Source organism: Xenopus laevis, chromosome 8L, assembly GCF_017654675.1.
Source record: "Xenopus laevis strain J_2021 chromosome 8L, Xenopus_laevis_v10.1, whole genome shotgun sequence".
Lineage (NCBI taxonomy): Eukaryota > Metazoa > Chordata > Amphibia > Anura > Pipidae > Xenopus > Xenopus laevis.
This window is the reverse complement of record NC_054385.1, coordinates 4,400,307-4,415,247: the sequence shown is the minus strand read 5'-3', so window position 1 is coordinate 4,415,247 and position 14,941 is coordinate 4,400,307. Positions and strand designations below refer to the sequence as shown.

The following is a 14,941-nucleotide window of genomic DNA, read 5'->3' as shown; positions in this document are numbered from 1 at the left end:
GGGTGCCCAACATATCGTATCCTGGGGATAAACACTTATGTAGTGACATCAGGAAAGTTCAATAACCATTTTACTGACCTAGTTCAGTCAGAATATGGAAAGTCAGTTGATTCTGGACATGGCAAACAAGAGTATCGTTCGAATATATGATTATTTATTAAATAAATCTAATATGTAAAACTCGGACTAATTTTACCAACTCTAATCGAATTTGATCAAACTCGATTTGAATGTTAGGAAAGCTACAAACAACTCCAACTTATACAGTATATTTGGCAGGTTTCAGGTGGCGAATAGTCAAATTTGAATTCTTAAAGGGACAGAGTATGATAAATCTCAAAAATCTAATTCGAATTTATCGAGTTTGTATAATTCCCTAGTCACATTTGACAGTTTTGACCATAAAAAATATTTGAATTTTCAATTCGACCCTTAAGGGAAAACTATACCCCCCCCCACCAAACAATGTAGGTCGTCTCTATAAAAAGATATTGCATAAAACAGCTCATATGTAAAACCCTGCTTCAAGTAAATAAACCATTTTCATTATAATATCCATTTTAAGTAGAATGTGCCATTGGGTAATCATAAATAGAAAACTGCTATTTTAAAAAATAAGGGCCACCTCCTGGGATTGTATGATTCACTGTGCACACAAACATACCAAACAAACCATACTTGTTAGGTCACATGAGCCAATCAACAGACAGAGTTCTGTCTTTTGCTTCCTCACTTCTTCCTGTTACAGTTAGAGCTGCAGTATTTTTGGTCAGGTGATCTCTGAGGCAGCACAGACCATCAAAAAATGGTGGCTCAAGACAATAGATGTAAAAGGGAAAGATTTAATTAAATATATATATTGCAGTTTGGTGAGATTCTTTATTATGCCACTTAATATGATGTAAACTATCTGTTGCTTAAGTATTAATTTTGGGGTATAGTTTTCCTTTAATAAATCTGTTCCTTTGAGTTGCATTTCAATCGCCTGAAAGGGCCAGAAATGTGCCATCCCAGCTGTACGCCACCCATATGTCATTGCTACTGTTTTCATTTGATATTCTAACAACTGAGGGTTTATTTTAAGGCTACTGGGCAATTTAACTAATCTGTGATAATGAGATATAGCAGCAAACTCTATAATGTGTTGACACCTATGTGTAATTTTATCCCCCCCCCCCTTTTGGAATACCCAGTGTGAGGATCTTAGTATGTCATGTCTTGTAGATTTCTCGCTTGATATACTGCAGATCTAATCTGAAGGTAATATTAGAATCGGGTGTAAATTTGTAATTAAAAAAAAAAATAAGTACCAGGAAATAAGGCATTTAGGTGGTTATCCAAAATGTGCTTTTTACCCATAAGGATTGCAGAGATTGCTATGAGAAAAGAGGGGTCATATATGACTGGGCAAAGTACAACTCTGAGTGTAATCGCCATGTTTTTTCCCCCCACAGTGCTGAATTCGGAACAGAGGGCAGGAGGCACCAAACAGCATTGAGCGCACTTCACAGCAGTCTTGAAAGAGAATAAGGCAACATAAGGAGAAACTGTAAGTGGTTTTAGAACAGAGTGAAGGTCCCTGTAGGATGAGATTTTCCTTCTCCTTTAATAAATGGAGTTTTTTACACAACTGACTATTGGAAAAAATGCGTGACATCAACTGCACTAGTGCACATAAATGATACCTAAAATATGTTTTTAAAATCAACCGTGCAGTTATTTTTTTCCTCTTATTTACAGAACGCAACAATGGAACCAAACATGGTTGCAGCAGAAGCAGTTTATCAGGGACTGTATTGTGCCGTTTCTTTCTTCCTTGAGTCTGTCACCCAGTCTGCTAAGGTACTTCTCTAAAAATGTGACTGCTATAGATTTTATAGTCTGTGAAAATAAATTTGCCATTAAAGGAATTTTTCACATTTGAATTAAATTTGGTATGACGTAGAGAAAATTTGCAGTTGGTTTTCATTTTTGATTATTTGTGGTTTTTGAGTTATTTTGCTTTTTATTCAGCGGCTCTGCAGTTAGCGATTTCAGCAATCTGGATGCCAGGGTCCAAATTACCATAGCAACCATGCATCAATTTAAATGAGAGACTGGAATATGAATAGGAGAGGCCTGAATAGATAATAAATAAATAATACAAAGTAGCCACTTTGTAGGAGTTGGAGATGCCCTAAACAAAAAGATGAGTCATAAAAAGTAGCTATAACTATACATTTGCCAGGATGGCACTTGGAGCGATTCGTTTTCCGAAGTCACCCGAAGTTTTCTCGTGAGGCAGCTATAAACAAATCAAACGTTGAATTGTCTTTTCCCAAAAAATTCGAGTTTTTGGTTGAAAACTACCCTCAAAAAACGAAAATTTTTGGGAAAACAAAGTCGACCTTTGATAAATCTGCCTGTTTATGGCTGTTGCCTGTAACAAAGAGAAACCACTCTCTACATAAAATCTATTTTATGTTTGAAATTAATATTTATGAACCAACTGCAACAACCTTGAACAACCTTGTAAGCCGCCATCAAAAGTGTCACAGCTTCCCTGCCCCACCTTGTAAGCTGCTAAGAACTTTTTTTAGTCCAGCCCACAGACTCCTTGCCCCTCCCCTGTAAGCCGCCATCAGAGTGTCCTACTCCAGCCCGCTGCTTGATTCACAGCTTCCCTGCCCCACCTTGTAAGCTGCTAAGAAAGTTTTCTAGTCCAGCCCATTGCTTGAGTCACAGACTCCTTGCTCCTCCCCTGTAAGCCGCCATCGGAGTGTCCTACTTCAGCCCGCTGCTTGATTCACAGCTTCCCTGCCCCACCTTGTAAGCTGCTAAGAACTTTTTTTAGTCCAGCCCACTGCATGAGTCACAGACTCCTTGCCCCTCCCCTGTAAGCCGCCATCAGGGTGTTCTAGTCCCACCGATAAAACAAAATAAATGACCTTCCTACTTTCCCCTGGTCCTTAGGGCTTTGCCACTTTAATTGCAGTTACATTCCTTTCATTCACTTCAGATAGATAAATACAGTTATTTTTAACATTAAGATGTTAAAAGCTGCAGTTGTACTCTTGTTGCAAGTGCTGGTGTAACTATAGCCTGGCAGCCGCGTGTATATGCAGCTAAAAAGGCCACAAATTATGCTGATCAGCTGCAGGCAGTTCCCTTGTTTTTTTTTTAACTTCACTCCACATGAAAGGATGGGTGTCCTTGACACTGAATTAACACTACAGCTGATGTAAGTGTATAGCAGGTCATTTTCCTTGTAGACATTCCGCAGTCGCAACTGCCTATTAGATTGTGTCCCAACTACTTAGCTTCCTCTATCCACAAAAACAGCTGCGAAGTGACAAGGAACGCCAGCCTGTTCTTCACTATGCCTTCTCGGTGTCAATAACAGCTTTATGTTTTCGTTGGGAGACCTTACGTCTGAATGGGACATTCTGCTGATTTTTAGATTAAAATCCAGGAATGTGTTTGCTATCTGAAGGTCAAAAAAAAATCAATCTTCAGTAAAGTTATGACTTCTAATGTGAATATCTAAATCTTTCATCCACCCATTTTCACGGGAGAGGGGGGATTGAGCAGTAAAGAATGTTTTTCTACTAGTGCCATGTTTAATTGGATTACACCAGGAGTGCCCATATTTTACTAAGGAGAGTCTACTTTTAGTGATGATGTCCCATTATGATCTACATCCATAAACCCATTGTTATCATTTTGTTCCATGGAAAATATTACTTAAATAATGATACATTTACATTTAACAAACACCCATTTCTTATGTAACCTTATCAAAATAAATATCTTAATGAAAAGCACGAAAAAGGAGGGGGATTTAGACAAGCTGTTTGTTGACAGTGTCTTGAGATCTACTGAAGATCTACTGGTAGATCCTGATAAACTCTACCTTTTGGGCACTCCTGGATTACACAGTGAATAAGTTTGGATAGGTAAAGTATATTGATTTCAGTTTTTTTCTCATATTATTATGCTTTATTTTTATAGCCCTGATATATTCTGCGGATCTTTGAAGAGATTATACATCATTCACATCATTCCCTGCTCCAGCTAAGCATACAATCTAAGGTTCTCATTCGCACACACTATGGTAAGCTTTATCAGAACTTGTCTGTTTCTGGAGAGTGGGAGGAAACCCATGTAAACATGGGGAGAATCAGTGTTGTATTGGGTACCTTTAACTAGGGATGCCTCAAATACAGGATTTGGTTTGGGATTCTGCTTTTTTCAGCAGGATTCGGATTCGGATGAATCCTTCTGCCCGGCCGAACCTAATCCAAATCCTAATCTGCATATGCAAATTAGGGGTGGGGAGGGAAATCTCATGCATTTTTGTCACAAAAAAAGGGAGAAAAAAATGTTTTCCCCTTCACACCCCTAATCTGAATATGCAAATTCGGATTTGGTATTCGGCTAAATCTTTCGCGAAAAATTGGGGGGTTCGGACGAATCCAAAATAGTGTATTCGGTGCATCCATACCTTTAACCCACCAGAGGATCTGACCTTAAGGGCCTCCCAAGCTCCTCCCAACACTGCAAAATCCCTGCTGCCACCATTCCCAATCATCTCATTGACAAGCCCAGGGCAATGTGTCCTCCCAGAATTGCATTACCTGTGTGCCGGTGAATTCTTGTCGCCATTGGATAGTGAGGTTGCTGTTTCCTCCATTTTGCTGTGCACCAGGGGTCTCTATCTTTCGGGAAGGCCAGGGTGTGCGAGTGCTTCTTGGATTGTTCTCCCAGAATTTCTCCCATACCCTTGTCTGACCCTATGGAGAACATATAAACTCTTTGCATACAATTCAATTAAACATCGAATCTGCCACTGGCACTCACTGCACACACTTGTAGGCCATATAAAGGCTTTTTTGGAGTAAGCTTTGGATATTTCGATAAAATTCTCATTGGAATTGGTGGTCTTGGAGGTGGAGAATGTTAAGGAGGTTGGGCTCAGTAAAAACATACAGCTCCAGTGATACACTTGGGACTGATTTACATAGGACATAGGTCATGCCCAGACTCAAATTAAAAATACGTTGCCATTTAAAGTACAGTGAGGTCCAAAATGCTCTCCACAGGCCTAATAAAAACCAGCCGTATATGACATCTTACAGCATTTGCCAGAACATGCCTGTAGTAGGGTGGGTGGCAGGAAGGCTGAAGGCCTCATAGGGTATAATTTGTGGTCAATGCTTGTCTAGGTATTAATACTAGGTATAAATTAATATTAAATGCAGAATCAGGTGAGCTTGGAGGAGAAGAGTTATTTGCACCCCTGTAATGTCTAATGCCCCTGGACCCAGGGGTGCTTCGCCAATGAGGCAAGTTGAGGCTGTCGCCTCAGGCAGCAGCGCCCCACTAGGTTCCAGGGGCAGCAAAAATGCTGCTCCTGGTACTTTAAGAGCGAATTTCCGGGGGAGGGGGGGCAGCAGCAACTGCTGCTGCCTCAGGTGGCGGAGGGGCCAGGATCGCCCCTGCCTGGACCTGTAATAGGGCAACTCTCCAGCAGCTCAATAACCTTTTCATGCCCCACATTTGCCTGCAGAAAAAAAGACGTATTTTATATCTCCTATTGACTTTATGGGTTTTTTGGCTACAGAAACACTGTCATGTAAAAGTGAGTAGTTTATCTTCTGAGAAGGAAATAGGACTTATCTCTCTCTGCAACTGAATATTTTAGCTAGCAGATAGTCAGCTCAGCAGTTGCTAGAAAGATAAGGACAACTAAAGTCTGCTAAATGCAAAGAAATATTGTTTGGCTATTAGTAGTAGTAGTAGTAGTGCAATTAGTAGTAGTAGGCTGGAATGAAACTCCGTACCCCAGCATTGAAAATCTTTATTAATTAGAGGAGTGTGGGTTTAGTAACATTCTGAGCCATGCATCTCTTTATCAAGGTTGTTATAGATTCAGGCTTAACAGGTATATGTAAAGGTATTTCATTGTATATTGCTTGGTGAGCTTTCTTCTGGATCCCTACCTAGCAGTTCCAGTGCCTGGGGACACAGTTTAATGAACACACACACATTACCCTAATACAGGTCCGGACTGAGAATTAAAATAGGCCCTGGCATTTCAGGTACAAAGAGGCCCAATCAGCCCACATAGAGGCCCAAACAGCTCCCACCAGCCCACTAAATGGTGACTTTGTATGGGACCTCATAGCAGCCCCTCTGGCATTTCCCAGAACCCACAGATTGCCTGCCGGGCCTGCCCTAATACAAATTTGAGATGGTGGGCAATTTCAGAGACTCGGAGAGAGGCGGCGGTGATATCATAACTCCACGTTTTCCATGCAAGATTTGTGGCCCCTTGTGCTACATGACGCCAAACTTAATTTTAGTTGTACCCCGATAAGCAACCGATGAGAGGTCAATAATCTGGAACAGTGACCATAGATTTTTGTTGCTTTATGACTTCACTTCAATGAGTTACATTTTATTTTCAGCTTCGAAATAAAGATCCACTAAACAGGATATGATGTATTGGTGTTAATCGTCAAAATAATTGCTTTTGCCTTTAGCTGCACTCTATACTAGCTTGCCACTGTGATATTAAATAATATGGATATATATGAGCTATTAAATATGGATTGGCTGCCTCTGTGTGCATTTAAGAGTCAATCAAAGTGTTTGTGTGCCGTGTAACTAGATCCATGTTTTACACAGGAGAAACGAGCCCAATCCTAATGGTAGTTTACATTGGCTGTCCAGCGATTATATTTAACTTTCTTCTTTTCCACACAAACCCAGAGGGTAACATTAATGTCCCGTCAAAGTGTCAGGTTAATGGTTGCCAGGCTGGGAGCAAGAGAATCGCCTTGTTAGGCAAGGCCAGTGGAACAAGAGGAATCTGGCGGAGGAAATCCATTTATTTTCGAGTGAGAGGTGTGTAGGTTAATGGGACAATCTAACATACAAAAACACGGTGGTCTGCTTAGGATCTCAGATCATCTTTCAGGAGCCCCAGGATTTTTATGTGTGGGAAAATACAGAAGACAGGGAATGAATCATTATATTTTAACATCACAGGCCATGCTGTAATGGCTAAAAATGCTTCCACATGTTCTTGGTTTCTGTCATACACAGTGTTACGATGTTACCCTGAAACCGATGAAAAGTTAATTTGTTGCAATACTTTCTTCCTGATTATGTTGTGTGGGAGTTTGTTGAAGTGTTTGTGTGCATGTGGTGTAAAAGCAGCACTCGGATGCCTTAAAGGGGCCATATATCCCCTTGCTTAACATGAATGCCATGAAAAGGGCTTGTGCTGAATGTACTTTTTGCTTTTTGTTATATTTACAAAAAAATATTTGTTTTTTTAGGGTCCTGCGTTTCACTGAAACTTGATGCTTTCCTCCTACGTTAAGCGCTGGCTGATGATGAAGAATAGGCTGCATTTTTTCCTGCACTACCCTGTGGTCCAAAATCCAACTCAGGGCCCTTATTGAGCTAAACCGAGCAAACAAGGAGACTGAAGCTACACCACATAGGTATTTGAGAGGTAGCTCAATAATAATAAAAAAAAAAAAATGTTTTTTCTTTGTGACTAAAGCAAAATCTTATGTTCAATCCAAGACCTATATGTTATAAAGAACGTATACTGCCCCTTTAAAGAACGTATACTGCCCCCTTTACCGGCACAATTTAGAATTTTCTGCCGTACTATCCTTAAGGCCAAAAGGGTGATTTATCGACATTCAAATTCAAATATTTGCTGAGATTTTTAGGTACAACTCACAAATTTGAATAAGACTTTCAAAAACTTGAAAATCTTTGTTTTTTTCACCATGTTATTGAGTCGAGTTTTTTTTTATAGGGATGCACCTAATGCACTATTTTGGATTCGGCCCACCCCCGAATCCTTTGCAAAAGATTAATCCAAATCCTAATTTGCATATGCAAATTAGGGTCAGGGAGGGAAAACGCGTGAACCCCAGAATCCTTTGCAAAAGATTCGGCCGAATACCGAACCAAACCCGAATTTGCATATGAAAATTAGGGATGGGAAGGGGAAAACATTTTTTACTTCCGTATTTTGTGACAAATGTTTACCCCTTCCCATCCCTAATTTTCATCTGCAAATTCGGGTTCGGTTCGGTGTTCGGCCCAATCTTTTGCAAAGGATTCGGGGGTTTACGCGATTTCCCTCCCTGCACCTAATTTGCATATGCAAATTAGGATTTGGATTAGGTTCGACCAGGCAGAAGGATTCGGCCAAATCTGAATCCTGCTGAAAAAGGCCGAATCCCGAAATCCTGTATTCGGTGCATCCCTAGTTTTTTATATTCAGATTTTTAATAAATATGCAAACCAAGTTTTTTTGTTTTTTTTTTAATGTGAGTTTATTCAAAGTAGAAAAGAGCTTCTAAAATTACATAAATTAGAATTTTGGTAAATAGGCTTCCATGCTTTCCGGGAACAGCAAGTTGTTTTGTTAAAATGCCCTATTACTATTGTTGGAGGCTACATCCATGCAACCTCTCCAACCCCAGTCACGACGGAGCAGGGGACCTTGGGTTGTGACCTTCTTTTCCACAAACACAAAGCTTGCTCAGTGTAAAACTGCTCTTTGAATGTAGAGTTCCATAGTGAGGGTGGCAGCAGACATCTTTGGCCACATTACATCAGGCTCCCTGGTGGAGATCACCAGGCAGGAGCGTGCTCACTGGAATCCAGGACCAGCTTGGCTTTCAGTTTGCATGGTTCTGGCTGGTGATAACTGCCAACAAGCTTGACACCAAATATGATGTGGCTTATGATGTGAGGGAACCAAAAATTTACAGTCTCATGCAATTCCCATTGCTGCTTAAGGAAAATGTGGTGGGCACTGCACCCGAAATGTGCCACATGACTTCCTTAAGGTATACTGATTTGAGAAAGCTAAAAATCATTACTAGTGAGGAGGAGTATTCCACCCCTATTAGCTGCGTCTGCCTGCCCTCATATTCATCCCTAATCAACAGTTTGAGAACAAAGGAAATTCCTTATCACTTTTCCCAATAACGTAAACTGTTTTCTTTCTGTTTTCTGTGGCACTGCCAAGTGTAAACACAACTGATATCCTTCTGTGACCTGCCAGCGTAACTTCACTTTTGTCAAATAGGTTTTCTGTCTACTGTGTTTTATTAAAACTATTGATTAAATCAAACATATATTAGGATTTACCCCAACACATTAAAAAAGAGAAATTCACATTACCTTTAATTGTGTAGGTTATATCTGTTTTTAAAAAATATAATTTAAGAAGGCTTGGCTTAAATAGAGAATTGTGGTCACTTTTCTTGAATGGAGGATTATGGGAAACTGAAAACCAAAGCACAATTATTTCCTGGTTAATTTGATCAAATCAAGGATACAGTTTAGCTTGAAGTTTACGCCACAACTGATATCTTTGTACCATGGGTTATCGGTTGCTTATGTCGATGTCCCATGTCTGCCAGTGCATGGTCCATCCAGATACGGAAGTTTGAACTGAAGACGTCCACAAAAGAAAAGAAGATTCAGCTAGTGGATAATGACTGGATCAAACTAATTTTACGCAAAATACAGTATGGGTGGCCAAATTGGGCCCAGATGCATGTGTTAGGTGTACCTAGCAGTGTATGGCCCTCTTAAGGCTAGGGCCAGATGTGTTCATTGCTGCCCTTCTACCCGACGTGCCTGCACCCAGAAACATTACCTCCATACGGGTGCAAGCAGACACAGCGTATTTTACGCCTACATGAGATTTTGCATTGAAATACACCTGGTCTGCCTGCATCCGAGCAGAGATAATGTTTCCGGGTTCTGGCACAGCAGGCAGAAGGCCAGTAGCAGATTCTAAACAGGCCTAAAGGTGGCCATACACATTGAGATCCTCTCGTTTGGCTATTTTAGCCAAAAAAGCAGATCTATCCCCGATATACCCACTTTGAGGCCCTAGGGCCCAACGATTGGATCATAAAGAAAGGAATACGGGCAGGCGGATCACGGGACCGCATCAACGAACTTATGTGGTCCCTGATCCAATGGGATTTTGTCCAATCCACATCTGGCCGACTTTCGCCCCGATTGCGATCGGGGACCCGTCGGAGGGCCCCATACAGAGTCCAATAAGCTGCAGACGGTCTGTTGGCAGCTTTTATTGGGCCGTGTATGGCCACCTTAAGGATAGTCACCTAGCGACAAATATACATTGAGCGACTAATCTCCCGAAATGCCTTCCCACCGGTAAATATATGAATCGGCAGCGGGATGGCATATCAATCGATTTCCGAAGTTGCCGGAAGTTTCCTCATGAGGCAATTTCGGAAATGTATGCCATTCCGCTTGCGATTCGTATTCATGCCGGCTGGGAGGCATTTGGGAAGATTAGTCACCCGAAGAAGGGGAGATTTGTCGATGGGCGACTAATCTTCCCGTCTGCCACTACCCTAAAAGTAGAGGTCAGATAATGGCCACCTCTTCGGCCTTTTATAGATAAGGTATTACTTTTATCCTGACTGAAACACTGTCTGCAGCCAAATAGGAATATATCTAAATTGGCGTCTGCTAAGACCAGGGTGGCTGAAAGTCCGACAGCCCTACTAAAGATTAACATGTCAGTCTGTTTTGAAGAGGCTCTTGTAAACAGTAGCCCTTGTCCCTGGAGAGAGAGAGAGAGAGAGAGAGAGAGAGAGAGAGAGAAAGCTCTCCATACCACTTTGCTGGTCAGTGAATCATCCTTTTTTATGCTGAAAGAGTTCTTACACACTTAGGTAACTAGAATAACACAGGAAATACACTGGGAGATTTCTGAGACGCCTGAAGGGGATTAAGGTTTAAAAAAAAAAAAAAAGTATACTGTATATATACTAAACATAACAACCGACAGTTGCTTATCCATTCTATTTATCTCCTTTACCAAAATAACATGCTGCTGTTTTAAGATAACCGGCAGATGGGAGAAATTGTTCTTTCACGAGCTCTGCATTCACTTTTTCCGAACATGTAAAAACAGGCGTGATCCTTTCAGTTCCTCCGGCTGATATAACTGGGTGACACACGGTCTCTTTCTGTCTCTGGATTGGGCAGTGGCTCCTTCGTGAGAGAGTCCAGATTTCCTCCGACACCGGCCTATCAGCGCAGTGCTCCTCTGCAGGTTTCCTGTCCATTCATAGCAAACAAAAATGTCTTCACTATCGCCCCTTCAGCCCTAGGATTATTGCAACAATGACCCCATTGTGCCATTTGCACAGGCTGATACACCACTTCCTTCTGATCTTTGTCCTCCCAACGACTGTACAACGACAGCAGCACTCGTTATGCTTCCAAACCAGCTTGGGAAATTAGCAACAAATCATACTCAGTAGTATCACTTGTTTTCTTCTACATATTTAGCATCCTGTAACCTAAAATTGGATGATAAAAGTACCCTGTTTTATAATCCCTGTCCATTTCCTCCATGGCCAAAATTATGGGGATACTTTCCCGTCTAAAAATTGCATTTTCCAACCAAGGGCATTAATATGAAGCTGCCAATAGAAGTTGTTGGTGTGATTTGTTTCCATTCAGCCACAAGAGCATCAGTAAGGCTGTGCTGTGATGGTGGGGCCTGGCTTACTATCATCATCCCTCAGGTTTACATTGGATTCCCTATATAATGTTGTTCAGGGGGACAAGGAAAAATCAGGGAAAATGTAAAATCAGGGAAATGTGTTAAAGTAAATTTTTCTTCAAGTACTGAAAGGACATAAGCACAGGAGTCAGTTTTACTTTGAGATACAATATTTACTGTGTTAATAAAATACCGTATATACTCGAGTATAAGTCGAGTCTTTCAGCCCCCAAAATATGCTGAAAAACTCTACCTCGGCTTATACTCGGGTCAATCGCAAAAACGGTCGCCGGCATCTAAGAATAGTCGCCGGCGTCTAAAAATAGTCGCCAGCGTCCAAGAATAGTTGCCAGCGTCCAAGAATAGTCTCCAAGAATATTCGCCGGCATCCAAAAACGAGACGCCGGCACCTCCAATGGGAGCAGAAACCCTCAATTTTTTGATTGAAGCTTACCAGAAGCTGCTGCATTTCTCACCCTCGGCTTATACTCGAGTCAATAAGCTTTCCCAGTTTTTGGAGGTAAAATTAGGTACCTCGGCTTATACTCGGGACGGCTTATACTCGAGTATATACGGTAAGGGTTAAGCATTGCAGTGTTAGGGGGTTATTTATCAAGGTCCGAATTTATCTCAGTATTTCTAATAACAAACTTCGAGCAACTCCGAATTCCTGAATGGACCTTATTTATGAAAAAAGTCTGAAAAAATAGGGTCGGTCAAACTTTCCCCGAAAACTCAGAATTGTTTGGAGTTTTCCAATTTTTTTCCGTGTTTTTTTGCGCCAAAACCCATAAATCATCAGATATCGGTACGGACGTCGGCGCAGACACTGGAACCTTCCCCACTGACTTATACAGGACATCGAAATGTTTTAGATGCCAGGGTTTCGGATTCTGAGTTTTTAGACCATCCGACTTTAACAAATCTTGAAAAATTCGTAGGTTTTTTTTTTTTTGCTCTGAAAACTACGAGTTATTTGAGATTCGGATATTCGGAGCTTGATAAATAACCCCCTTAATGTTATAGCATGTGCAAGGCCTCTCTATCAGTCACATACACAACCTAAAGCAATAAGTGATTGGTGCAGGACTGTATAAGGGCCAGACTCATTGGAATTGACCATTTACAGGCAGAACCATTATACAGGCAGAACAAAAATACATCTGGTTAGTATTTTAAACCTCTTTATTTCACAAATAATAACATTCATAGAGGGAAAAAGCAGTTTTTGGGTACATCAGGATACATTTTTTGATGTGAAATCCACAAAAACATGACTTAAAATCAGGGAAATGCACCCATTGTAATTCATTATAAATTGGTGGGACCACAAATCAAAAATTTAAAATGCAGGAAAACATAAAATCAGGGGACTTAATATTTAGAACTGTTTCCATGCTCACATTCGAATTTACATTCTAATAGGGGGATTAAAAATCGATTGTGTGACAATTATAAACATGAATTCAAAAAAGGTCTTCCCTTTCACGGGAACCCTATGACCCGGAGAAGAGTTACAGGAGGCACCACATCGAATTGTCTGATGGTTCTGATTCATTTTCTTTTCCTCTTTTTATTATTATTAAGTCCTGATTGTAAATTGTTCATTTGCAACTTTTGTCTTTTCTTCAGGATTTGATTATTGGAAGCAACTCCGGTGACCCGTTCTCCTAATTACACCAAAGGTCCAAGCAGGCTTAAGCAGACAGGTGCAGTTCTACTCTATCTACTATATTCATGGTTGGGACACCCAATCTAAATAAATTCAGCTCATGTAGCGAACCGTTTTAACACTCTGTTTTTATTTGCCTATCTGAAATTAAGTGTATTGACCGTAGGAGACCTCAGTCAATTTGTAAGGCAAACAAGCGCACACCTCTAATCAAAGAAAAATACAGGAATCAAAGGATAACAGAGCTGTTGGCTGGAAAAACAAAGCTCAGTGTTCTGGCATTTCCCCGTGCATTAGCAAAATATTTTTTAAAAAACTGCAAGGGTTGTATCAGCAGTCCCCCAGCACTCAAATCCCTACACCTGCTGGGAAGAAATAACTTATTTGTAGGTAGACAGATGAGATAATATTGTTTTTTAAGAACATACAATGGGCAGGTGGGAAGCAACACACTACATTTCTGACATAAAGCAAGATATTTGCATAGGGAATGAGTACCAGCTACATAACTTAACTTTTAGTATGTTATAGAATGGCCAACTTTTCAATTGGTCTTCATTATTTATATATATATATATAGCTTTTTAGTTATTTGCTGCCATCTCCTGACTTTTTCCAGCTTTCAAGCGGGGGTTACTAACCCCATCTAAAAAACAAATGCTCTGTAAGGCTACAAATGTTATGTTATTGCTACTTTAATTCCTCATCTATCTATTCAGGCCTCTCCTATTGATATTCCAGTCTCTAATTCATATCAGTGCATGGTGGCTAGGGGAATTTGGACCCTAGCAACCCATTTGCTGAAATTGCAAACTGGAGAGCTGCTGAATAAAAAAAAAACGCAAACGCAAAAAACGCAAAAAAATGAAAACCTATTGCAAATTTTCTCAGAATAACACTCTCTACATTATACTAACAGTTAACTCAAAGGTGAACAACCCCTTTAAGTAAGGGTTTCTTTAAAATTAGAATCTTCCATTTTTCTCAGACATCACTGCAAAGAGTATTTGACCATTGATTATAACGAGGGTTCTCCTTTTTTTAACTAGCTACAGTTATGCCCCTGCTGAATATCTCATCTCACTCAGAACAGCTTTAAGCTGGCCATAGATGCTGAGATTTTTAAAAGATCAGATCCTGATCGTGAGACCACGATCTTCTCAGAACGATCGTACGAATTTACCATCAACTAAAAAGACCAATTTGCCAGGAAAACAAAGGGGAGCTGCCTGCTTGGCCCTGCAAACATAGATACATTGCACTGGGGCCGACAAAGATTTTTTGACCTGGCCGATCAATTTCCTGACAGATGTCACCCGAAAAATCGTAAGATGTACGATCGTTCGAATCCCACTAACCGCACGATAATTTCGAAGGATTGGTCGGGCTTCCCTAAAATCGGTCGTTCGGCAAGAAGAATCGTCGCTTCTATGGGGAGCTTTATAGTTTATCCAGCTTGTGCTTGCACCATGGAAATCTAGTGGAAACAGGAGGATTTGTAAAAATAAAAACAAGGTTCATTTAGGAACAGGAAGACAGTGTGCAAAGTGCAATAAAAGGTGCAATCTTCAATTTTTCTGCACTTTGCCCCCTGCCTCCTTTGGTCCTTGAAGTACCAAATACTTTCTAACCTTATCGGGGAACTATTGCAAAAATGAAAATTTAATATAAGATTCATCACACTGAAATAA

The 14,941-nt window shown here is 40.6% G+C and overlaps 1 long non-coding RNA gene across 1 annotated transcript; it reads left to right on the top strand.

The window, feature by feature from the left end:
• The first annotated feature begins 1,450 nt into the window (after nucleotides 1-1,450).
• Nucleotides 1,451-13,360, top strand: LOC121396857. Its single transcript, XR_005963195.1, has 5 exons — nucleotides 1,451-1,549; nucleotides 1,741-1,842; nucleotides 3,991-4,093; nucleotides 7,326-7,493; nucleotides 13,211-13,360. It is a non-coding gene; the product is annotated as an uncharacterized LOC121396857 (long non-coding RNA).
• Nucleotides 13,361-14,941: the final 1,581 nt, after the last annotated feature.